Here is a 25,492-nt window from a genome sequence, read left to right as displayed (position 1 = left end):
CAGAAAGCTTTCAGTCATGACACTCAGAGTAATAGGCAATTAGTTTATTTGAAGAAATGGGAAAGAGGAAAGGGGGACACTCTCAAGGAAGAGAGTCCTCTCAGAGAGGAGAGGAACAGTGTTCATTTTCTGCTCTCCAGTTTTATTGGAAATCCCAGAAAAGTTTCCAGAGAATCCCACCCAGGTCTACTTGACTTTTTTATAACTCAATTTTATTTATTTATTTATTTATTTATTTATTTATTTATTTATTTATTTATTTATTTATTTTTATGTGGTGCTGAGGATTGAATCGAGTGCCTCACACATATTAGGCAAATACTCTACCACTGAGCTGCAAACCTAGCCCAGTCTCTTGACTTTTGACTGACAGCAGGTTGACATCAGACTTTCAAGTTCCCACTGTCATGACAACTCTAGGTTATTTTGGCTTATACTGACTGGTTCTAATTGGATTCTTATCCATAAATTCTTGCAGACTTTATGGTTAGTAGAAATTATTGTTATCTCCCTGAGTTTCAGGATCTGATCTGTGAAAAGAGTCACAAAACTCTCCCCCCTCAGGGTAACTTGGGTTCCTCTTTATCAACATTATTTCAAGTCTGCATTTCTCCTGCAGATAACAGGCAGTTTGCTGAGGAATGTGCATTTAAGCCAGGCAGGACTTCAGGTAAAGTGCTTCTTAGAAAAGAAACCATGTGAGAATCAGCACAGGGGGCCCATTTTATAGAATTATTCACTTAAGCTCATGTTACCACCATTTGCGTCTGTCTGTCCCCTATTAGTTTCAAGAAAGATTAAGATACAAGTCTGTTTTGGGGACTAGGGCTGGGGCTGAGTGGCAGAATGCTTGCCTAGCACATGTGAGGCCCTGGGTTCAATCCTTAGCATTGCATACAAAAATAAACGAATAAAATAAAGGCATGCTTTCCATCTACAACCAAAAAGAGTTTTGTAAAGATATGTCTATTTTTGTCAAGTTGCAACCCTGAGATTTAGAACTTCTTCCTCATGACATTTATTAACTCCTTTTGTGTTTCCAGGGATTGAACCCAGGGGTGCTCAACCACTGGCTCACATCCCCAGCCCATTTAATTTTTTTTACTTTGAGACAGGATCTCACTAGTTTGCTTAGGGCCTTGCCAAGTTGCTGAGGCTGGCTTTGAACTGGTAATCCTCCTGATTTAGCCTCCTGAGCTACTGGGATTACAGGCATGCACCACTGTGCCCAGCACATTTATTAACTTTTAATCACATATTTAATAACATTTTTTTCAGAATTCATTAAGTATACCAAAGCTGTAGGCAATTTCAAAACATTGACAAGAGCCCTTAATATGAAGTCAGAGAATCTTAGTTTAAATTGCAGTTCTGCCTCTTACTTAGTGAATGTGCATTTGTACAATTACTTTACTTTCTCTGAATCTCAGTTTTCTCACACATGATGTGAGAATCATCCTTATCTTCTATTAGTTGTGAGAATAACCTGACAATAAATATGAAAGTCCTTCGTAGACAAATTCCCATAGTAATGTGAAGAGACTGGAAGTAAAGTAGACATAAAGGGACTGTGCTAGTCTTGTGCTAGTTTGGTAACGTATTTTCTCTTTGTTTCTCCCAGCAAGACCAAGGCCTGCATATCCCTAAGAAAGAGTAATGCCCTCCCACCTTCGGCCACATTTCCTGACTCTCCTATCTTTTGCCTCAGGAGCAATGCAGTAGTTGACAACATACTGGCAGAAAGGTAAAAGTATATGGAAGACTTGCCTTCTAGGTCATTCTCTTCAAGTAAAGTGATCCCTCCTCAAAGATAAGCCTACTTAACAATTCATATCAATATCTTGGTTCAGGATAGTGAAGGAAAAGTTAAGTTGGAACAGCAGTTTCATAACAAAGCACAACAGAACCATGGAGTTAAGGCATTATGGTAGAGTAGGAAAGGCACTGAACTGGAAGAAAGGGAACCAGAGTTTATAATTCTGGTTTCACTACAGAATAATTTTATAACCAAAGGAAAGGCCTTTTCCTTCTTGGCCTCAAGGTTTCCCAACTGTACAGTGGTGTAGAATAGACTATCTCCAAGGTCTATTCAAAGACTGATATTATCTGATTCTATTTCAATTAAAATAAAAAGATTTTGACTTTGTAGTTTTTAGGAAGCTGTTTTATGTCTCAGAAGGAAAAAAAATCACATAAATTACTTCTATATTGTGAGTTATAATAAGCATTTACTTACATTAATAGCTTTATTGGAGTAAAATTAGCATCATCCTTTGCATTTTCTTTTTTAATGTTCATTGTAAAATTTATTGTTTAAAATAACCAAGAACATACAAATATACAGGAATAATATTCAGACTTAAAAAACAGAAATCCTGCCATTTGAGATATCATAGATGAACCTGGGGCATTATACTAAATGAAATTTTCCAGGAAAAAAGTAAACAATGGAAGTTATCACTTATATGTGAAATAGAACCAGAATCTCATAGAAAAAGAGTACAGAATGGTGGTTGCCAGGGGCTAGATGTGAGAAGGAGGAGGTGAATAGGGAGATGTTGGACAGAGGATGCTCTCAGATCTAAAAGGGATGTTATGGGTTTCTAATGTACAACATGGTGATTATAGTTAATAGTACTTTTTAAATTTTTATGTATTTATTCTTTTTAGTTATACATGACAGCAGAATGTATTTTGACATGTCATACATACATAGTGTATGTATCATACATACAACCCATTTCTGTGGTTGTACATGATGTGGAGTTACACTGGTATTGTATTCATATATGAATATAGGAAAGTTATATTCAATTTATTCTACCATCTTTCCCATTCCCATCCCCCCTTGATCCTTTGCATTTTCACAATGCATTTTTTATTTTGTTTTGTTTTGAGATGGCATCTTCCTGTGTTGCCTTGGTTGCCCTTGAACTCACAATTCTCCCACCTCAGCCTCCCAAGTTGCTGGGATTATAGGCTGTATCACTGTGCCTGGCTCAGAGTGTTTCAAAGATCTAGCAGTTCATATGAGTCCTACAATAATTAACATTTCATTGTTTATCCTCACATGATGAGCTAAGAACTGAGGCTGAAGTTCAAAAGGTTTGCATTGAATCACAGCTAGTACATAATGAAGCCAGAAAATCAATTCCATTCTATCTCTAAGTTCAGTGATTTTCCATGACACCAAGCTACCTAGATGATTTTACCCAAGGTTAGAATACATGGAATTTATCTGGAAAATAAATTAAAAGTGAACAGTCACTGTATTTTATGTATGATATAAATGAAGAATAAGGACAATGTTTATATCCCTTTTAAAACTTCTTCACATTTGAAACTGGAACTGTGAACCACATAAAAGGAAGTGTACAAACAAAAGAAAAATGTATATCTCAGAACACTAGGGATTTTAAAAAATTGATGAAATAGTATTTGTAAAGCATTTTAAGATCATTTGAAGAAAGTGGTTACTTAAATATAATATTTAGAAGTATAACCTTCAAGCATGTATCAGAAAGGGAAATAATAAAGAATGGGATATAAGAAGATGTCTGATTTATGGATCATTTAACACATTTGCTGTGTTAGTAACGACTTAGGCAACTGCTACACAGCCTATTTTTCTTTCCTTATGCTTCTTCCTTTACCCCCAAAATGAAAATAAGTGCAGTCTTCAAGAAGTTTAATGTACACTATCTCTGTATAGACAGACGTTAGTGTAGTGTCTGCTTTTGCTGGTGTAACAGCAACAGAAATCACCTGGATACTTTGTTCCTAGACTTGTTATTAATTATCACTTTAGAAAATGTATAGTTTCTGTGGTGGTTTGCATTAAAATCAAAGAAACACCATGTCCCTGTTTGACAAATAAATGGTTTGTGATTGTAGAATTCATTCACTTCCTTATTATCATATTGAAGTTATATTCAGATCCAACAAGTTTTTATTTTGCTTTGTTTTTTGGAGACTTAGGTGTATTAGATTCAAAGACACTGAACAACGAGCCTGTATAATGAATCTACATAGGTATGATAAGCCTACATGGAAAAAGCCTATTCTTCCAAAAAAACATGCATCCCAAGTCATTCCAGTTCATGGAAAAGTAGGCATCAAATACTATGGATTCAACTCTGTGAGGGAGGCAATGGAGCTTTAAGATATTGTTGCTGCCCTTAGAGAGCTTGCTGCTTAATTGGGGACACAGAAAGATACCTTATATCCATTATTTATTCGATAAGCAAAACTAGTTTGTGAGGTAGAGAGTGTTATTCTCATTTTACCAATGGGGGAACTGGGGTTCTGAGAATTTAGGTAACTTACCCAACAATCACACAGCTAATAGGTAGCATGATTGAGATTCAAACCCACTGATCATAAAATATATGCTTTTCTTTGCATTTTTCTTGGCGGTACCAGGATTTGAACTCAGGGGCACTCAACCACTGAGCCTCATCCCAAGCTCTATTTTGTATTTTATTTAGAGACAGGGTCTCACTGAGTTGCTTAGCACCTCGATTTTTGCTGAGACTGGCTTTGAACTTGTCATTTGTCTCAGCCTTCCAAGCCTCTTGAATTACAGGCATGTGCCACTGTGCCCAGCTTTTTCTTTGTATTTTGATGCATTACAATATGCAGGAAAAGACTGACAAAGAAAATACAAACTAGGAATACAAACTTGCATTCTCCCAGGGCCTCATGCACACTGGGCATGCACTCTGTCACTGAACTCCATCCCCAGGACAATATAGTTTCTTAGTACTAAAATATATACAAGTAATTTTAAGTGCAATAGGAATTCAGAGAAAGTTGATCTTACTTCATGTGTATCTTAATCAGTCCATGTTTTCCTCATTAAGACATTGGAAATCATAGTTCCTAAGTTGATCCTTGTGGATTATCTAAATAAAGAAAAAGGAATGGGAAGAAGAATAAACACTCTGAGTTTGTTTTTTTTATCTACAAAATAGGGATGATGCCATTCACCCACAGTACCATTTCTAGGATTGAATGAGATAGCATATATAAAAGCATTTTGTAAATTACAAAGCATTCATTGATGTAAACCATTACTGTTACTAGACAAAGTATGAAAATAAGAATATATATGGTGTGTATACATAAGAGTTGACATTGAGGAAGTGGTTGAGCATGGGCAACTCAACTACCACCATATCAGAGAATTATAAAACCTCAGGGTAATAGGGTACCTTGAAGGTTATCTAATCTAACCCCCATCTGGAGTTTGTCAAAAGGGGCTGATATATTTTAAGGGAATCATTCTATATCTTCTTATGGTTGTTTTCTTCCCAGATTCTCTTAATTTTATATAATAATGGTAAAGATTTTTTTCATCAATCTGACAAAGTGACTTAGATCTACATTTTCTTTTATTTTTAAATATTTTAATATAAATTGAAGTAAAACTATTATGTTTATTTTAGTATAAAATCTTCCTTATTATTTCAGTTAGCATCTTTCACAAATATGAGAACTGGAAGATAATAAAAGAGTCTGCTTAGTTCTCCTTTTTTCTGAATTGTGCTCCTAAAAGTAGAGTTCAAGATCTTTGCATTCATAAATAAAACCCTGCTAACAAACAGCACATAAAAGGGAAAGACGAACTCATAGCTTCATCTTTCGTCTCACTTAATCTGGATGTGAATCTCGGTGTAGGTGTTAATTTATCTCAAGGAAGATGTGCTACTTATCTATATCAGGTTGGACTTGATTATAGATAATCATTTCAAGGCAATTCTCAGTACAGAAATTAATCCCAAAGGTAATTTTAGTCATTTTTCTGCAGCTCAAAACAGTTTTTAGGAAACGACATTACAAATGGTAGTAAACATTAATGGTCAAAGTCTGTAAATGGGTAAAACATGGATGACATCTATTTTCTTCTTTATATGCTTTTCTGGTTTCCAATTTTTCTACAGCAAGCATCTATTTTTTACATATATAATTTTTCTTTTCTTAATTTTTTTTAGGTAAACATGACAGTAGAGTATATTTTGACATATTATACATACTTTGAGTGTAACGTCCCATTGTACAGTGGTACATGATGTGGAATTACACTGATAGTGTGTTCATATATGAACATAGGAAAATTGTGTCCAATTAATTCTACTGTCTTTCTTATTCCTATCCCCACCACTTCCATTCATTCCCCTTGGTCTAATCCAATGAATTTATATTCTTCTCTCCATTACCTTATAGTGTGCTTTCATCTGCATATCAGAGAGAATAATTTTTCAAATTATTTATTGAGGTGAAACTCAAAGAAACATAAAAGTAACCATTTCAAATTGGACAATTCAGTGGTATTTAGTACATTCACAGTATTATTCAACCACTTCTATTTAGTTCATAACATTCCATCACTCCAAAATAAAACCTTTTACCCATTGAGAGGTTCATCCAATTCCTTATTGCCCTTAAATCCTAGCAATCACCAATATGCAATCTGTCTCTGTGCTTTTATCTACTCTGAATATTTCATGTATGTAGAATCATATAATATGTGTTTTGTGAATCACTTCAACATCACAATGTATTTAAGATTCTTTCAATTATTAGCATGTATAGGTACTTCTTTCCTTTTAAATCTAAATAATATCCATTTGTGTATCCATTCATTCTTTGATTAACATTTTGATTGCTTCCACTCTGGGGCTATTGTGAATAATGCTGCAATGAACATGTGTGCACATGTACTTGTTTAAGTAAACATTTTCAGTTCTTTAGGCTTATATATCTAAGACTAGAATTGTGAGGCTATATGGTAATTCTATTTTTAATTTTTTGAGAAACTGGCAAAATGTTTTCCATACTCACTGACCCATTTTTACCTTCCCACCAACAATTTATGAGGATTCTAATTTCTCTACATCCTCACCAACACTTCTTATTTTCTGTGGCTACATCCTCATCAACACTTCTTATTTTCAGTGACTTCTTCCTAATGAGTGTGAAGTAATGATATTGTGCTTTTGATTTGCATTTCCCCAATAACTGATTATATTAAATACTGTTCGTGTGCATATTGGTCTTTGTTTACCTTTTAGAAAAATACCTATTGTTTATTTCTGAAAGTCAGGTTGTTGGTTGTTAACTTGAAAAAGTTCTTTATATATGTCCATTGATACACAAAAGGTTTTAATTTTCATGAAGTTCAATTCATCTATTTTGTTGTTGTTACTTTTATTTTGAGACAGGGTCTTAAAATGTTGCCCAGGCTTCCCTCAAACTTGCAATACTCCTGCTGACTTGACCTACCAAGCAACTAGGATTACAGGAGTGCACCACTGTACCCAGGTTCTTTTTGCTACCTGTGCTTTTAGCATTATATCTAAGAACATATTGTCAAATTCAAGGTCATAAAGACTTATGAAGACTTGTTTTCTCCATAATTTTAAAATTTTTACCCTTATACCTAGGTCATTGAATTATCTTAAGTTAATTTTTATATACAAAAATTCATTCTTTTGCATCTTAATATCCAGTTGTCCTAAAAGTATTCATTGAAACAACTATTTTTTGCCCATTCAATAGTCATGGCACCCTTGTCCAAAATCAACTGGCCACAGATATATGGGTTTATTACTGGATTTTCAATTTTGTTCACTTACTATATGCAACTTTATATCAATATCATAATGTTTTTATTACTTTAGCTGTATAATAAAATTTGAAATCAAGAAGTGTGAGTTCCTCAATTTTGTCCTTCTTTAATTAGTATTGTTTCAGCTATTCAGGGTCTCTTGTGGGCCCATATGAATTGAGGATTGTTTTTTTTTTTTTTTGTATTTGCAAACCAGGCCATTGGAAATGAAATAGATACTCCATAGAATCTGTAGATCACTTTGGATAGGTATTACCATCGTAATGATATTAACTCTTCCATCCTATGAACAAAATGTCATTCCATTTATTTAAGTCTTAGTTTAATTACTTTCCATAGTGTCTTATAGTGTTCAGTGCACAAGTCTTTTTACCTCCCTGTTTAAATTTATTCCTAGACATTTTATTTATTTGATCTATTCCTAGACATTTTATTTATTTTGATGCTATTGATATACTTGTTTTATAATTTATTTTTTGATTATTCACTCCTGATGTGAAATCTTTTTATTTATGATGCTCATTTTGGCTTGCTACTACTTTGTCAAGGATTTTTCCATCTATATAGATAGAGGATATGTACTTTTCTTTTTTAATTTTTTCTAATTAGTTATACACAAGAGTAGAATGCATTTTGACACTTCGTACATAAATGGAGTATGACTTCTCATTCTTCTGGTTGTACATGATGTAGAATCACACCAGTCATATAATCATATATGAATATAAGGTAATAATATTCGATTCATTCTCCTATCCTTCTTAATCCCATGCCCCCTTCCCTCCCTTCACGCCCCTCTGTCTAATCCAAAGTTCTCTATTCTTCCTTAGCCCCCCTCCCTTTTTGTGAATTAGCATCTGCCTATTAGAAAAAACATTCAGTCTTTGGTTTTTTGGTTTTTTTGGGATGGACTTATTTCACTTAGCATGATATTCTCCAGCTCCATCCATTTACCATAAAATGCCATAATTTCATTCTTCTTTAAGACTGAGTAATATTCCATTGTGTTTATGTACCATATTTTCTTTATCCATTCATCCATTGAAGGGAACCTAGGTTGGCTCCATAGATTAGCTATTGTGAGTTGAGCTGCATGGCAAAAGAAATGAGAAAGTGAAGAGAAAGCCTACAGGATGGGAGGAAATCTTTGCTAGATACATTTCCAACAGAGGATTAATATCCAGAATATATAAAGCAATCAAAAAACCACAAAAAAATACAATAAATAGGCAAATGAACCAAACAGATATTTCTTGAAAAGAAGTACATAAAATACATCAAAAACTTTTTCAACATCTTTTTTTGGGGGGAGGAGGAGGACCAGGGATTGAACTGAGGGGTACTCAACCACTGAGCCACATCCCCAGCCCTATTTTATATGTTATTTAGAGACAGGATCTCACTGAGTTGTGTAGTACCTTGCCATTGCTGAGGTTGGCCTGGAACTCATGATCCTCCTGCCTTAGCCTTCTAGCCACTGGAATTAAAGGCATGTACCACCATACCAGGCGATATTCAACATCTTTAGCAATCAGGGAAGCACAAAACAAAACTACACAGATTTCATCTCACTCCTGTTAGAATAGCAATCATCAAAAATAAAAATAATAATCAATGCTGGCAAGGTTGTGGGGGGAATAGGCACACTTATACACTGTTGGTAACATTGTAGATAGTACAACCACAATAGAAATCAGTATGTACACTCCTGGAAAGAGTAGGAATTGAACCAACAGATGACACAGCTACACCATTCCTCAGCATTAGTTCAAAAGAATTAATGTGAACATATTATTGCAATACATGCATATCCACATTTTTGATAAAACAATTCACAATAGCCAAATTATGAAACAAGCCTAGTTGTTGATCAACAGATGAATGCACAAAGAATATATATGTGGTATATACACACAATGGTGTTTTATTCAGTCATAAAGAAGAGTGAAAATATGTCAGTTGCAGGAAATTGAACTTGAGAGCATTATATTAAGGAAAAAAAAACATACTCTGAAAATCAAGAATTGTTTGTTTTCTTTCATATGTAGAAGCTAGAGAGGAAAGGAGTGGGAGGGATCTAATGAAAATAGAAGGGAGACCAGTAGAGTAGAGGAAGGGAACTATGAGGTGTGCAAGGGGAGGTAACAAGGAATGAAATTGATTATGTATGTGCATGTACATATATGTCACAATGAACCCCACCACTATGTATGAGTCTAATGTATCAACAAAAATTAATTAATAAAAAAATAATAAACATGGGTTTATACACCTATATCTTTTATAAGCTGGTTTTATTTCCTTTGGGTAACCCAGAAGTGGTGTAGCTAGATCATATGGTATTTCAGTTTTCTGAAGAACCTCCATACTGCTTCGATAGTAACGAATTTATATTCCCACCTACAGTCTAAGGGTTAACTTTTTCTCCACAGCCTCACCATCATTTGCTATTTTTTATTTTGTTTTGGTGTTTTTCATATATTAGAAATATGTTTAATTTTTTAAGTAAAGCCAAGAGGAAAATAGGATATTAAAATACTTTTAGAAAATAAAATTATAAACTGAAAAAGGACATTTGGTAAAAAGCTGAGTAAACATTGAAAAATTAAAATTAATAAATGAATGTAATTTGCAATATATGGGTTAAATATTAAAAATAGATTGTGTTGATGGGAGTATTATTACTTGGAATATTGAGCAGAATGAATATAACTAAAAAAACAGAGAATCCTAACAATAGCAATACATATAAAATTATATGTATTACACATATGTATAAAGAATAAAATTAGAAAGGATAACAAAATTATTTCACTGGCATATATGTATATAATGAATCACAATGATAAAATAATTATTCATGAATTTTTAAGATTAAGCATGACACTTGAATGAACCCTTGAAAGCAGAAGTAAATTGTGTCTAAAAGAGAAAAAGAATAACAGCAAAAAGAAATTCAACTAAACTACTTAATACTTAAAAAAAAACACACAAAATTTAAAATATGTGAAAGTGATAGCCTATAATGGGGAGAAAAAATTCTGTAGCCTGTATAGTGTCAGAAAACAAAGAAATATTATGAGTACTTAGATAAATTATTATTCAACCAATAACTAGATATTTATATAAAGTAACTTTAATAAACCAGGGTAAATTAAATAATTTTTAAACAAAAAATTTTTGAATGTTATGACCAAAGAAATGTAAATAAAACAATAAAACAGGGCACTCACTGAAATCAGCTTGTTTGCTAAAGCTGCAGGGAGTCTGTAGTGGTTTGGAGATCTGGAGACAAGATAATCCAAGGAGAGGAACAAGAGACACCCTAGGCTTTTGAGATAATGCAGAGGGAGAATCTTAGGTAAATCAAAACATTTCAAAGCAGTCATATTCACTTGAAATTAGAACAAAACTGACTTAGAAACCTCAGAAGTTTTGAGAGCTCCTACCATTTCTACTCAAGACTCATTATTGACAGTGATAAATTGATATATGTATACAATATATGTTGATCAAATCAGAGTATCAATTCTGTCTGCTTAAACATCTATCATTTCTTTGTTTTGTAAACCTTCAAAGCCCTCTATTATCATTCCATATAAAATACATAATAAATTATTATAAATCATAGTCATACTGTTGTGCTCTAGAACATAAGAATTTATTATCAGGACTGGGGCCTGGTAGAGTACTCACCTAGCACATGTGAGGCACTGGGTTCAATCCTCAGCATCACAAAAAAATAAATAAAATAAAGGTATTGTGTCCATCTACATCTAATATATATATACATGTGTGTGTGTGTATATATATATATATATATATATATATATATATATATATTTATTTATTTAAAAAAGAACTTATTGCCAGGTGCAGTGGTGCATACCTGTAATCCCAGCAGTTCAGGAGGTCAAGGCAGGAGGATTGTGAGTTCAAAATCAGCCTCAGCAAAAGTGAATCACTAAACAACTCAGTGAGACCCTGTCTCTGAAAAAAATACAAAATATAACTGGGGATATGGCTCAGTGGTCGAGTGCCCCTGAGTTCCATCCCTGTTACCACTATCCCCTACACACAAAAAAAGAACTTATTGTCATAAAAATGTATTTTGGTACTCATTATTCAACCTCCAGTTATACCATCTCTCTCCCTCATTCCTAACCTCTAGTGACTACTATCTTAAAGTATTCTGCTCTAATGTTCCAATATTTAGTCCATATAAGTGTACAATTTCATTCATACAGATATGAATTTCTAGATTTCCCAGCACTGCTTATTGAAAAACTATCAATTCTTCATTGTCTTAGGACACTTCTAGGGGGTCAGATGGGCATATATACATGGGACTTATTTCTAGGCTCTCTATTCAGTTCCTATGTTATACACTACTATTTTTGTTCATTCTTTGTTTCTTGTTTTTTTATACAATAGTGTTTTTATGCCAGTAAGATACTATTTTGATTACTGTAGCTTGTCACATATTTTAGTGTATTTTTATTTTGAGACAGGGTCTTGCCAAGTTGCTTAGGGTCTCTCTAAGTTGCTGAGGCTAGCCTTGAACTTGCAACTCTCCTGCCTCATTATCCAGAATCACTGAGATTTTAGGCTTGCACCACTATGCCTGGCAGCACATATTTTTATTTTTAAATTTTTATTACTTCATTTTAGTTATACATAATATTGGGATTCCTTTTGACATAATTATGCAAGCATGGAATATAATTTGATCCAAATTAATCCCATTCCCTCCCCTCCTTCCTCCCATTCCCTTTCCTCTATTCTACTTTCTTCTATTTATTTAGAGTTTGTTTTAATTAGTGCATTAGGGATATACATAAAGGTGAAATTCACTATGGTATATTCACATATATACATACAAAAGTTTGGTCAGATTCATTCTACCCTTCCTCTCCTCTCTTCCCTTCTCCTGCTTCTCAATCCCCTACATCTACTCCACTGATCTCTGTTCTATTTTCATGGAGTATTCCCCCAACTGCCCTTTGTTTTCCTTTTTCTTTTCTTATTTGGTTCTAGCTTCTGCATATGATACAAAATACTCAACCCTTGAGTTACTGAGTCCTGTTTACTTTACTTAGCATGATGTTCTCCAGTTTCATCAATTTATCAGCAAATGACATAAGTTCATTCTTCTTTATGGCTGAGTAAAAGTTGATTGTGTATATATCTCACATTTTCTTTATCCATTCATCTGTTGAAGGGTACCTAATTGGTTATATAGCTTGGCTATTGTGAATTGTGCTACCATAATCATTGAGGTGTCTATATGCCTACATAGACTGATTATTTAGATCTTTTGAATGTATACCAAGGAGTATACATTCAATATAGTGTGTATATATAGATATAGATATAGATATAGATATAGATATAGATATAGATATATAGCTGGGTCATATGGTGGTTTCATTCCTAATTTTTGAGGAATTTCCATACTGCTTTCTAGAGTGATTGCAGTAATTTGTAGTCCTACCAACAATGAATGAGTGTACCTTCCCCCCACATCCTTACCAGCATTTATTATTATTTGTATTCTTGATAATTTCATTCTGACTGGAGTCATTGTAATTTTGATTTGCATTTCCCTGGTTGTAAGAAATATCAAATATTTTTCATATATTTATTAGTCATTTTTATTTCTTCTTTTGAGAAGAGTTGGTATAGTTCATTTGCCCATTTATAAATTGAGTTTGTTGTTGTTGACAGTTGTTTTTTGAATTTTATATGTATTCTGATTATTAATCCCCTAACTGAGGAACAGATGGCAAAGAACTTCTCCCATTCTGTTAGCTCTCTCTTCATGTTCTTAATTGTTTCCTTAATTTGATGCTATCCTACTTATTGATTCTTTGTTTTGTTTCTTGCGCTTTAGGATTCTTGTTAAATAAGTTGATACCTCTATCACCCATAAGGGTTCTTTTTTTTTCTCCACATTCTCATCAGCATTTGTTATTCTTTGTTTTATTTCGATTTTGATAATAGGAATTCTGACTGGGGTGGGATGGAATCTCAATGCAGGGTTTTGATTTTTTGCTTTTATTGGTACATTACAGTTGTTCATTATAGTTAGGTTCATTTTGACATAATCATACATGCAAGAAATTTAATTTATTCCATTTCATTCTCCAGTGCCCCATTCCATCCCCTCCTCCCTCTTCTGTTCCATTCACAATAACATCAAAAGAAGTAAAAAACTTGGGAATTAATCTAACCAAGGAAGATAAAACCTCTACAATGAAAACTACAGAACACTGAAGAAAAAAATTGAAGACCTTAGAAAATGGAAAGACTTCCTATGTGCTTTTATAGACATAACTAATATTGTCAAAAATGGCCATGGTAACAGAAGTGTTACACAGATTCTACACAACCCCAATCAAAATACCAATCACATTGTTCACAGAAATAGAAAAAAATCACTCCTAAAGTTCATTTGAAAGAATGAAAGACCCAGAATACCCAAAGCAGTCTTGAGTAAGAACAATGCTGAAAGCGTCACAATACCTGATCTGAAATTATACTACATAGCTATAATAATAAAAACAGCATGGTATTGGCATCAAAATAGACATGGAGACCAATAGAACAGAATAAAAGACACAGAAACAAACCTACATACTTACAGTCATCTGATACTTGAAAAAATGCCAAAAATATATGTTGGAGAAAAGATAGTTGTTTTAATAAATGGTGCTGGGCAAACTGGATATCCATATGTAAATAAATGAAATTATATTCTTGTCTCTCACCCTGCACAAAAGTCAAATCAAACTGGATCAAAGACTTAGGCATTAGATCAGAAAATTTGCAACTGTTCAACGTAGTTTGATTTGCAATACCTGGTAGCTAAAGATATTGTATATTCTTTCATATATTTATTGGCCATTTATACTTCTTTTGAAAAAACATATTCATATAACTTCCCCATATTTTATTAGATAACTTGTTTGTTTGCTGTAAAGTTTTTTTTGTTTATACATTCTGCACATGGATCCTCTGTCAGAATAGTAGCTGGCAAAGATTGTAGATTGTCTCTCCACTCTGTTGATTGTTTCCTTTGCTGGACAGAAGTTTTTAACTTTGATGTAATCCAATTTGTTATTCCCTGAGTTATTGGAGTCCTGTTTCCCTGTTTTCTTCTTTTAATTTCAAAGTCATGGGTCTTATATTGAGGCCTTTGATCAATTTTGAGTTGATTATCCTTTTTCTTCCTTTCTTTTTTTTTTTGTGGTACCAGGGATTGAACCCATGGTTGCTTAACCACTGAGTCACTTCCTCAGCCCTTTAAAATTTTTAATTTTGACACAGGGTCTCACTAAGTTGCTTAGGGCTTTGCTAAGTTGCTGAGGCTGACTTTGACTTTGGACTTATGATTCTTCTGCCTCAGACAACTAAGCTTCTAGCATTACAGTTGTGCACCACCATGCCCAGCTTTGAGTTGATTTTTTTTTAATTTATTTTTATTGTAAACAAATGGGATACATGTTGTTTCTGTTTGTACATGGAGTAACAGCATCCCATTTACATAATCATACATTTACATAGGGTAAAGGTGTTTGATTCATTCTGTTATTTTTTCCTTCCCCCCACCCCTCTTTTCCCTCTATACAGTCCCTCCTTCCTCCGTTCTTGCCCGTGCCACCCCTCATTATGTGTCATCATCCACTTATCAGCGAGATCATTTGTCCTTTGGTTTTTTGAGATTGGCTTATCTCACTTAGCATAATATTCTCCAATTTCATCCATTTGCCTGCAAATGCCATAATTTTATTATTCTTTACAGCTGAGTAATATTCCATTGTATATGTATACCACAATTTCTTTATCCATTCATCAATTGAAGGACATCTAGGTTGGTTCCACAATCTGGCTATTGTGAATTGAGCAGCTATGAACACTGATGTGGCTGTATCTCTGTAGTATGCTGACTTTAAGTCCTTTGGGTATAGACCAAGGAGTGGGATAGCTGGGTCAAAGGGTGGGTCCATTCCAAGTTTTCTAAGGAATCTCCACACTGCTTTCCAGAGTGGTTGCACTAATTTGCAGCCCCGCCAGCAATGTATGAGTGTACCTTTTTCCCCACATCCTCGCCAACACCTATTGTTGCTTTTATTCTTGATAATCGCCATTCTAATTGGGGTGAGATGGAATCTTAGTGCAGTTTTGATTTGCATTTCTCTTATTACTAAAGATGGTGAACATTTTTTCATATATCTATTGATTGCTTGTAGATCTTCTGTGAAGCATCTGTTCATATCCTTGGCCCATTTATTGATTGGGTTATTTGTATTCTTGGTGTAGAGTTTTTTTTTCATTTTTTTAATTAAAAATCATAAATTTACATAGGGCAATATTGTTTGATTCATTCTGTTATTTTTTCCCTTCCCCCCACCCCTCCCACCCCTCTTTTCCCTCTTTTCCCTCTATACAGTCCTTCCTTCCTCCATTCTTACAACCCTCCTTATCCCTAACCCTAAACCTAACCCTAACCCTAACGCTAACACCTCCTACCCCCCATTATATGTCCTCATCCGCTTATCAGCGAGATCATTCGTCCTTTAGTTTTTTGAGATTGGCTTATCTCACTTAGCATGATATTCTCCAATTTCATCCATTTGCCTGCAAATGCCATAATTTTATCATTCTTCATGGTGGAGTAATATTCCATTGTACATATATGCCACAGTTTCTTTCTCCATTCATCAACTGAAGGGCATCTAGGTTGGTTCCACAATCTGGCTATAGTGAATTGAGCAGCTGAGAACATTGATGTGGCTGTATCTCTGTAGTATGCTGATTTTAAGTCCTTTGGGTATAGGCCAAGGAGTGGGATAGCTGGGTCAAATGGTGGTTCCATTCCAAGCTTTCTGAGGAATCTCCATACTGCTTTCCAGAGTGGCTGCACTAATTTGCAACACTACCAGCAATGTATGAGTGTACCTTTTTCCCCACATCCTTTCCAACACCTATCGTTGCTTGTGTTCTTGATAATTGCCATTCTAATTGGGGTGAGATGAAATCTTAGGGTAGTTTTGATTTGCATTTCTCTTATTACTAGAGATGTTGAACACTTTTTCATATATCTGTTGATTGCTTGTACATCTTCTTCTGTGAAGTGTCTGTTCATTTCCTTTGCCCATTTTTCAACTGGATTATTTGAATTCTTGGTGTAGAGTTTTTTGAGTTCTTTATAGATTCTGGAAATTAGTGCTCTATCTGAAGTATGTGTGACAAAGATATTCTCCCACTCTGTAGGCTCTCTCTTCACATTACTGATAGTTTCCTTTGCTGAGAGAAAGCTTTTTAGTTTGAATCTATCCCAGTGGTTGATTCTAGCTTTTATTTCTTGTGCTATGGGAGTCCTGTTAAGGAAGTCTGATCCTAAGCCAATGAGTTGAAGATTTGGACCTACTTTTTCTTCTATAAGATGCAGTCTCTGGTCTGATTTCAAGGTCCTTGATCCATTGTGAGTTGATTTTTGTGCAGGGTGAGAGGTAGGGATTTAGTTTCATTCTGTTGCATATGGATTTCCAGTTTTCCCAGCACCATTTGTTGAACAGGCTATCTTTTCTCCATTGCATATTTTTGGCCCCTTTGTCTAGTATGACAAAATTGTATTTATTTGGGTTTGTGTCCGTGTCCTCTATTCTGTACCATTGATCTACCTGTCTATTTTGGTGCCAATACCATGCTGTTTTTGTTACTATTGCTTTGTAGTAGATTTGGAGTTCTGGTTTTGCGATACCCCCTGTTTCATTCTTCCTGCTAAGGATTGCCTTAGCTATTCTGGGTTTCTTATTCTTCCAGATGAATTTCATGATTGCTTGCTCTATTTCTGACATTGAGCTTCTAGTCTCCAGCAGGCATCTCAGGATGGGATTTGCCCCTCCTAAAGATCGGAGCTCCGGCTTCCAGTATAATCCAAGATTGCCACTCTGGCTTCCAAATGTTTTGGCAAATGGGGAGCTGCAGCTCAGGGTGTTGACGTGGTCAGCTGGGGGTCCTGGAGGCAGGGTGTGGTTGGTCAGGCAGGGGTCCTGGAGTTTGAGTATGTTTGGTGTGGTTGGGGGATCCTGGAGCCTGGGTGCAGTCATTCTGGGTTCCCGGTGATAGGGCGCAGTCAGTTGGTCTGGGGGTCCTGGTGGCAGGGAGCAGTCAGTCAATGTGAGGGTCCCAGAGGCAGGGAGTGATCAGTCGGGCTGAGGGATCCTGGAGACGGGTCTTAGTCAGTCTGGCCAGGGGTCCTATGGGGCCTGACTGTTGTCTCAAAATGGCAGCAGCCACGTGTAATCAAATCTGCAGGTACTGTAACAGTGAACTTCCAGACAACGGTAGGCAGCTGGTGCTCCACTGGTGGTTGGTGATCAGATTGCTGACTGTTGTAGGACGATCTGGAGGTGAACCTCGTGCGTTGGGAGATGGATAGGTGTAAGGCAGGCGATGGACAGGCGAGAGGCAGGCAAATGGCGGATGATAGGCGCCTGACAGTGAGCAATCTGCACTCAAAAAAGGCGTTGATATGCTGGCTGACGGCAGGTGATCACAGCAGACAAATGGGGTAAACAGCAGGGGATCAATAAGCAGCAAAAACTGCCTCACCAAGAAACATATATCCTGTGCTTGAAACCAGAGTTACTGAGTGACACGGAACGCAGCCTCCCTTTAGTCCGCCCTTGAGTTGATTTTTTTTCACAGTGAGAGACATGGGGGTCTTTTTTCAGTGTTCTGCATGTGGATATCTAGTTCTCCCAACACCATATGTTGGGGAGGCTCTCTTTTCTCCAGTTTGTCTTTTAGCTACTTTGTCAAGAATCAGTTTGCATAGAAGAGTGGATTTATTTCTCTTCCCCTATTATGTTCCCTTGGTTTACATACCTGTTTTATGCCAGTAGTATACTGTTTTTATTACTATGACTCTACATTTTGAAATAAGGTATTGTGAAGGCTCAATCATTAATATTTTTGCTCAGGATTGCTTTGGCTGTTGGGGATCTTTTGTGTTTTCTTCTAGATCTGTGACAAAAGACATACATATTTTCATGGGGATTTCACTAAAACTGTACATAATTTTCTATTATGGCCATTTTAACAACATTATTTCTCCCAATCCATGAACATAAGTTGTATTTCCATCTTCTAGTGTCTTCTTCAATTTTTTATCACTGTTTTATAATTTTCAATATAGAGGTTTTTCACATCCTTAGTTAGGTATATTCCTAAATATTTTTGAGACTATCATGAATGGGATTTACTTCCTGATTTCTTTCTTAGCAAGTGCATTATTGGTGTATAGAAAAACTACTGATGTTTGTAAGTTGATTTTGTATGCTGCTACTTTACTGACTTTATCAGTTCTTTTGGTAGACTCTTTAGGCTTTCTTATTCTTTTAGAATCATATCATCAACAAATATGGATAACTTGACTTCCATTTTTCCTATTTTTATCCCCTTTCTTTCTTTCTTTTGCTTAACTACTCTGGATAAAATTTCTAGTACTATTTTGAATAAAATTAATGAGAATGGACACCTTTATCTTCTTCATGATCTTAGAGGAAATGCTTTCAGTTTTCCCCATTCTGTATGTTATAGGCTATGGATTTGTCATATGTAGCCTTTATAATGTTGAGTTATAATTCTTCTAAATACCTAATTTATTCAGGGTTTTTATCATGAATGGATGTTGAAATTTTTTTCAAAGATGTTTTCTGTATCTATTGAGATTTCATGTGATTTTTAGCCTTGATATTTTTTTCTACTAAGGATTCAACCCAGGGGCACTTAACCACAGAGCTATATCCCCAGATCTTTATTTATTTACTTTATTTTGAGACAAGTTTTCACTAAGTTCCTGAGGCTGGCCTCAAACTTATGATCCTCCTGCCTTATCCTCCCAAGTTGCTGGGATTACAGGTATATACCACCACATCCAGGCTTGATTCTATTTCTGTACTGTAGCAACGTATAGTCCTCCTACCTACCTCAGTATTTAATGTTTTTGATGTGCTATTAGATTCAATTTATAATAATTTTGTTGAGGATTTTTATTGAATCTTTTGTATGTACATCACAAATAGGATTAATTTTGACATAAATATAAAAGCATGGAATATAATTTGTTCTAATTCAGTCCTTAGTATTTCTCCTTTCCCTCCCTTCCTCATACCCCTTGTTCCCTTACCTCTGTTCTACTGACCTGCCATTTATATATACTATTTTTAATTAGTGTCTTTTGGATGTACACAGTGGCGAGATTCACTGTGGTATAGTCATATATGTACATAAGAATGTTAGGTCATATTCATTCCACTGACTTTCTCTATCTCTTCCTTCCTCCCTTCTCATCATTCCACTTTTTCTATTGTACTGATTCTTTTTCTCACCCTCCCATTTTGGAGTACTTACACATATCAGAGAAAACATTCGACCTTTGATTTGGCCTATTTCACTTAGCATGATGCACTCCAGTTCCATCCATTTACTGGCAAATGTCTTAAAGTCATTTTCCTTATGGCTGAGTGATGCCCCATTTTGTGTGTGTGTGTGTGTGTGTGTGTGTGTGTGTGTGTGTGTGTGTGTGGTATATCTCACATTTTCTTTGCCCATTCATCTGTTAAAGGGCACCTAGTTTGGTTCCATAGCTTACCTCTTGTAAATTGTGTGGCTATAAATATTGATGTGGCTGTGTCACTGTAGTATGCTAATTTTAAATCCTTTGGATATATACTGAGGAGTGGGAGAGCTGGGTCATATGGTGGTTTCATTCTAGATTTTTGAGGACTCTCCATACTGCTTTCCAGAGTGGTTGCACCATTTTGTAATCCTACCAACAATGTATGAGGCTACCCTTTTCCCCACATCCTCACCAATATTTGTTGCTAATTGTATTCTTGATAATTGCCATTCTCAATTGAATTCTCAATGTAGTTTTAATTTGCATTTCTCTAAATGCTTGAAGATGTTGAAAATTTTTTCATATATTTCTTGATCATGTGTATTTCTTTTGAGAAGTGTGCTTAGTTCCTTTATCCATTTATTGATTGGACTATCTGTTTTTAGTGTCAAGTTTTTTGAGTGTTTTATATACCCTGGATATTAAGGCCTTACCTGAGAAGCAACTGGCAATGATTTTCTCCCTTTCTTTTGGCTCTCTTCATACTCTTTATTATTTCCTTTCCATGAGGAAGCTTTTTAGTTTTATGCCATCCCTTTTGTTGAACTGTTTTAAAATTCTTTTGCTTTAGGAGTCTTTTTAAGGAAGTCAGTTCCCGAGCGGACATGTTGGAGTGATGGGCCTACATTTTCTTTTAGCAGGTTCAGGGTCTCTGGTCTAATTCCAATGTCTTTGATCCACTTGAGTTGAGTTTTGTGTAGACTGATTGACAGGGGTTAAATTTCTTTCTACTACATGTGTATTGCCAGTTTTCTCATCACCATTTGTTTAAAAGGCTCTTTTCTCCAATATATGTTTCTGGCACCTTTGCCTATTATCAGATAACTATGTGAGTTTGTCTCTGTGTCTTCTATTCTATTCCACTGGTATTCATCTCTGTTTTGGTGCCAGTAGCATGCTATTTTTTACTATAGTTCTGTAGTATAATTTGAGGTCCGGTATTATAATGTTTCCTGCTTTGCTTTTCTCACTAATTATTGCTTTTATTATTTTCCAAATGAATTTCATGACTGCTTTTTCTATTTCAGTGAAGAATGTCATTGGAATTTTAATGGGTATTTTATTGAATCTGTATAGCTCTTTTGGTAGTTTGGTCATTTTGACAATATTAATTCTGCCTTCCCAAGAACAAGGGAGGACTTTCCATCTTCTAAGGTATTATTAAATTTATTTCTTTAGTGTTCTATAGTTTTCCTTGTAGAGGTCCTTTATCTCTTTTGTTAGGTTGATAATCTTATTGAGGATTTTTGCATCTATGCTTATCAGGGATATTGGCCTATAGTTTTCTTTTATTCTTGTGTCCTTATCAAGTTTTGGTAGCATGATAATAGTGACTTTGTAGAATGAGTTCCAAAAGTTTCATTCCTTTTCTATTTTATGGAATAGTTTGAGGAGCAGAAGTGTTAGTTTTTTTAATCATCTGTTAAAATTCAGCAATAAATCCATCTTGTCCTGAGTTTTCATTGTTGGGAAACTTTTCATTACTAATTTAATCTTCTTAATTATTATTGATCTATTTTTGTTTTTATGTCCTCTTTGTTCCATTTTGGTAAGACATATATGTCCAGAAACTTTCCCATTTCTCCTAGAATTTTTAATTTATTGGTCAATAGTTTTTAAAAATATTCCCTAATAGTTCTTTGAATTTCAATGGTATCTGTTGAAATTTCACCCTTTTCACCTCTAGTTTTATTTATTTGTATCCTCTCTCTGTTTCTTTTGGTTGGCTTAAAGTTTTGTCAATTTTATTTTTCTTTTCTACTATTATTTCTTTGAATATATTACCTATGCACTCTGCATGTAGCTCTTCTCTGTAGAGTATGCAAATGGTATGGATGTTTCATCTTTTACTGGTATTCCAGAGATCTTGTATGTTTTCTTCATTCTTTTTTTTTTCTTTGTTGATATCCAGATGCAATATTTTGGCAGAAATCTCTTCAAACTCCAATATTATTTCTTCTGTTTCAAGTAGTCTGTTCTTGAGGCTTTCAACTAGAGTTTTAAATCTCACTTATTGAGCTTTTCATTTACATTTTTTGAAATATTTTTTAGTTATTGATGGACATTTATTTATTTACATGCAGTGCTGACAGTTGAACCCAGTGCCTCACACTCTACCACTGAGCTACAACCCCAGCCCTCCAAGATTTTTTAATTTTTTTTAATTTGTTCTAATTAGTTCTCTAAGATTTTTATTTGACTCTTTCTCAAATCTCTATTGAAATGTTGTTTGATATCTTACATTATCTTCCTTAATTCGTTTGACTGTTTTTCTATATTCTCCTAGATTTCATTGAGCTTTTCAAACAATCGTTCTTCTGAATTTTTTTGTCTGGCATTTCACCCATTTTGATGTCTTTGGAATCTATTGCCACAACATTATGAACTTCAGAAAATATATTGTGCATTTTTTTCATATTTCTTGTAATTCTATGTTGACATTTGTCCATCTATTGAAATGGGTATCTCTTCCACTTTCATATGAGGATCTTCTTAATGAGCAGCCTTCCCTGATGATGTATCTTGGGGTATCAGTTTTCTGTGTAGTGTTGAGTTCAATTGGTCTTCACAGCGTAGATTCCCTGTGGCTTATCTCACCATGGTTAGTGAGTTTTGATACAGTGCTTACTGTGTTAGGACCTGAGGAACCTACTTTCTGTCTCACAAAAGTGGGTTCTCTGATGGTTCAGGCAGATATGGCATAGACAGCAGTGTAAACCGGGTGTATCCTCTGTGGTTACTCCTAAAATGGTAGTGGAACTCTGTACAAAATGACAGGGATTTCCTGAAGTACTGTTGACATTGGTTTTGTTACTTAAAAACAATTTTGGTACTGTCTGCTCTAATTGATATGAAGGCCCTGGAGCTTTTATCCTCTGTTTATTTTATTTTTATTTTTATGTGGTGCCGAGGATTGAAGCCAGTGCCTCACATGTACAAGGCAAGCACTCTACCACTGAGCTACAACCCCAGCCCTTATCCTCTGTTTAGATAGTGGTATAGATCATGTTGTTTCATGGGGAGATGCCAGGACTTGAATCACAGCTCCCCTTCTGTGACACTCACCTGCAGTGTTGTCATCACTGTTGGATCTAATCAGGTATGGGAACAACTGATGCTAAAGACCTTCATAGATATGGTATTCACATCATTTATTTCTTTCTGCTGTTGTTGTGAGGATGAGTGTCCAGGAATGGGTCCCCAAATTCACCTTAGTCATGCTCACGTGGGGACAGATTGTCAGTTGGAGCTCCCCTACCCCCTTTTTTTTTCCCTTTAAGTTGAAGTATCCACTAACGTTTGAGCAGGAGTATGTCATGGCTGGAGCAAGGTGCAATTCCTCTCAGAAGGGCTGGGAAATATTTTCAGTAGCAGGCACCTGCCCAACACATGCAAAGCCCCAGACTTGATCCCCAGCCAATTGTGAAGAAGAAAAACAATCCAAAAACAGGTAAAATAAACACCAAATGAAAAGACAATAACAGCAGCAACAACTACTAATACAGAAAAGATAAGGAAGATATAATGTAATATAACACAAAAGTTAAAGATAATAGAATAAAATTTTAATAAAAAGGGGAAAATAAAATAATTAAAAATTCAAAAGAAGAGATGAGAAAAATGGAAAGCCAGTAAAAAGGGAAAAGGGAAATATTCAAGGTTAAAAAGAGGCTATAAAAAAGAAACAAAACAGCAACCAAAAAATGTATTTATGGAAAATAAAGAAATCCTCCTAGCTTAAGTACTTGAATGAAGGAAAATGAGAGTGGACACAATTTATGCTGATCATAGATTCTCTGAGTCTTCATAGGCAGGCTCCCTCCCCAATGGATAGAGCAAAGGTTATGTGTTATTCATTCCACTCTTTTTTCCTTTGTTGTGCTCCCCTGGTGGCTAGAGGAAGAGATTTATAGCTGAAGCCAGTTGGAATTCTTCTCAACTGCTTTGCTCACTGGATCTAGCTAGCATGGAAAGCAGAATGGCCCAGGTAAAAATTCTCTTTGGAGCTTTCTGGGATGTGCCCTCTGAGGGTAGGGGAAGTGCTGCAGTATGTCAGCAGTTGAGCCCAGTATGTGAAACTCAGTCTGGCAAAGATTCTCTTCAGAGCTTTTAGGGCTATGAGCTTCAAGGGCAGAGGTAACACAGGTGCTATGACTTGTCATTGCACAGAATGTGGAGCTCCCAAAGATTTTTTTCTGAGGCTTTTTGGACTACACACGCTAATGGAGTGCTAATCCTGGTTCTGCAGCATATCCCCAGTCTCCTCTGAAGGTGGAAAGTAGCAATGGAGTCACAAAAGAACTGCACTGAGAAGGGGGTTGGGGCCTCCTCAATGTGCCACCCTTGATTCTGGTGTTATCAAACTTGGCCATTTGTGAAATCATTAATGACTGATTCACTTCCCCAGCCTCTGATAGCTGGACTCCCAAACCCCTGATTTGAAAGGGAAGTACCTTCTCTTCTCCTCAACATTACAGACTGGTTTCCCACTGCATAGAATTCTCAATGGGCCAATGTCTGAGTCTCTTCCCGAGGCCAAACTGAATTGAGGTGGATGCCTGCTGAGCCAGTGCAATCATATTGCTTCCAGGGTCCCAGGAAAATAAAGAGGCCTTTGACTACCAGTGTAGTAATCTCCGACTGTAAGATCTTTCTCAAGATGGCTCCCTGTTGCAGCACTGTGAGAATATGCAAAATATGGAGAAATTATCCAGTACCAGCTGGCTATGCAGATTCCAGGTCTCCTGTCTGTGTAGAATGTCAATAGGGTGCCAAATTCAGCTCGAGTGGAGTTTGCTGGCACTCTCTGTCCCTCACCTATATCCCCACCATGTGGTCCTTCTACTTGCTGCCATGTGATCAGTGCTGGGGTGCTCTATTTCTCCCATTGTTCCACTATCAAAAAATCTCTGGGTACCTCCAAGTCTCTATCTACATTCCAGTACTCAACAAGCAGCTACACTTATAGGCTTCTTTCTTTTCTGTGCTTGCAATCAAACCCAGGTCCTTTTGCCCACTGTGCAAGTGCTCTATCATAGCGTTATATCCCCAGCCCATTCCTGTTGTTTTCATACTGGCTTGTGGAGAAACAGGTAAGTGCTGGGTGCCTCTCATCTGCCATCTTAAATCTCTCATCTCTATTTTTTTTCATAGTGTACCATTTGATTCAG

General features: G+C 35.6%; 1 protein-coding gene across 9 annotated transcripts in view; it reads left to right on the top strand.

Moving 5' to 3' along the window:
* Window positions 1–25,492, top strand: part of ZC3H12B (zinc finger CCCH-type containing 12B) — a 359,165-nt gene that overhangs the window by 281,509 nt on the left and 52,164 nt on the right. For 5 of the 9 annotated variants that reach the window (XM_079124097.1, XM_079124095.1, XM_079124091.1 and 2 more), the window contains 2 exons: window positions 620–670; window positions 1,622–1,744. The exons of 1 other annotated variant lie outside the window; for it this stretch is intronic. The gene's annotated coding sequence lies outside the window, so the exon portion shown is untranslated. Of the gene's footprint in view, window positions 1–619; window positions 671–1,621; window positions 1,745–25,386; window positions 25,415–25,492 lie in introns of those variants that run through there. 3 more of the 9 variants (XM_079124093.1, XM_079124094.1, XM_079124099.1) reach the window with 3 other exon arrangements.

This window comes from Sciurus vulgaris, assembly GCF_902686455.1.
Source record: "Sciurus vulgaris genome assembly, chromosome: X".
Taxonomy (NCBI): Eukaryota; Metazoa; Chordata; class Mammalia; order Rodentia; family Sciuridae; genus Sciurus; species Sciurus vulgaris.
Note: the sequence above shows the minus strand (reverse complement) of the source record. Positions and strands in the feature narration are given on the sequence as shown.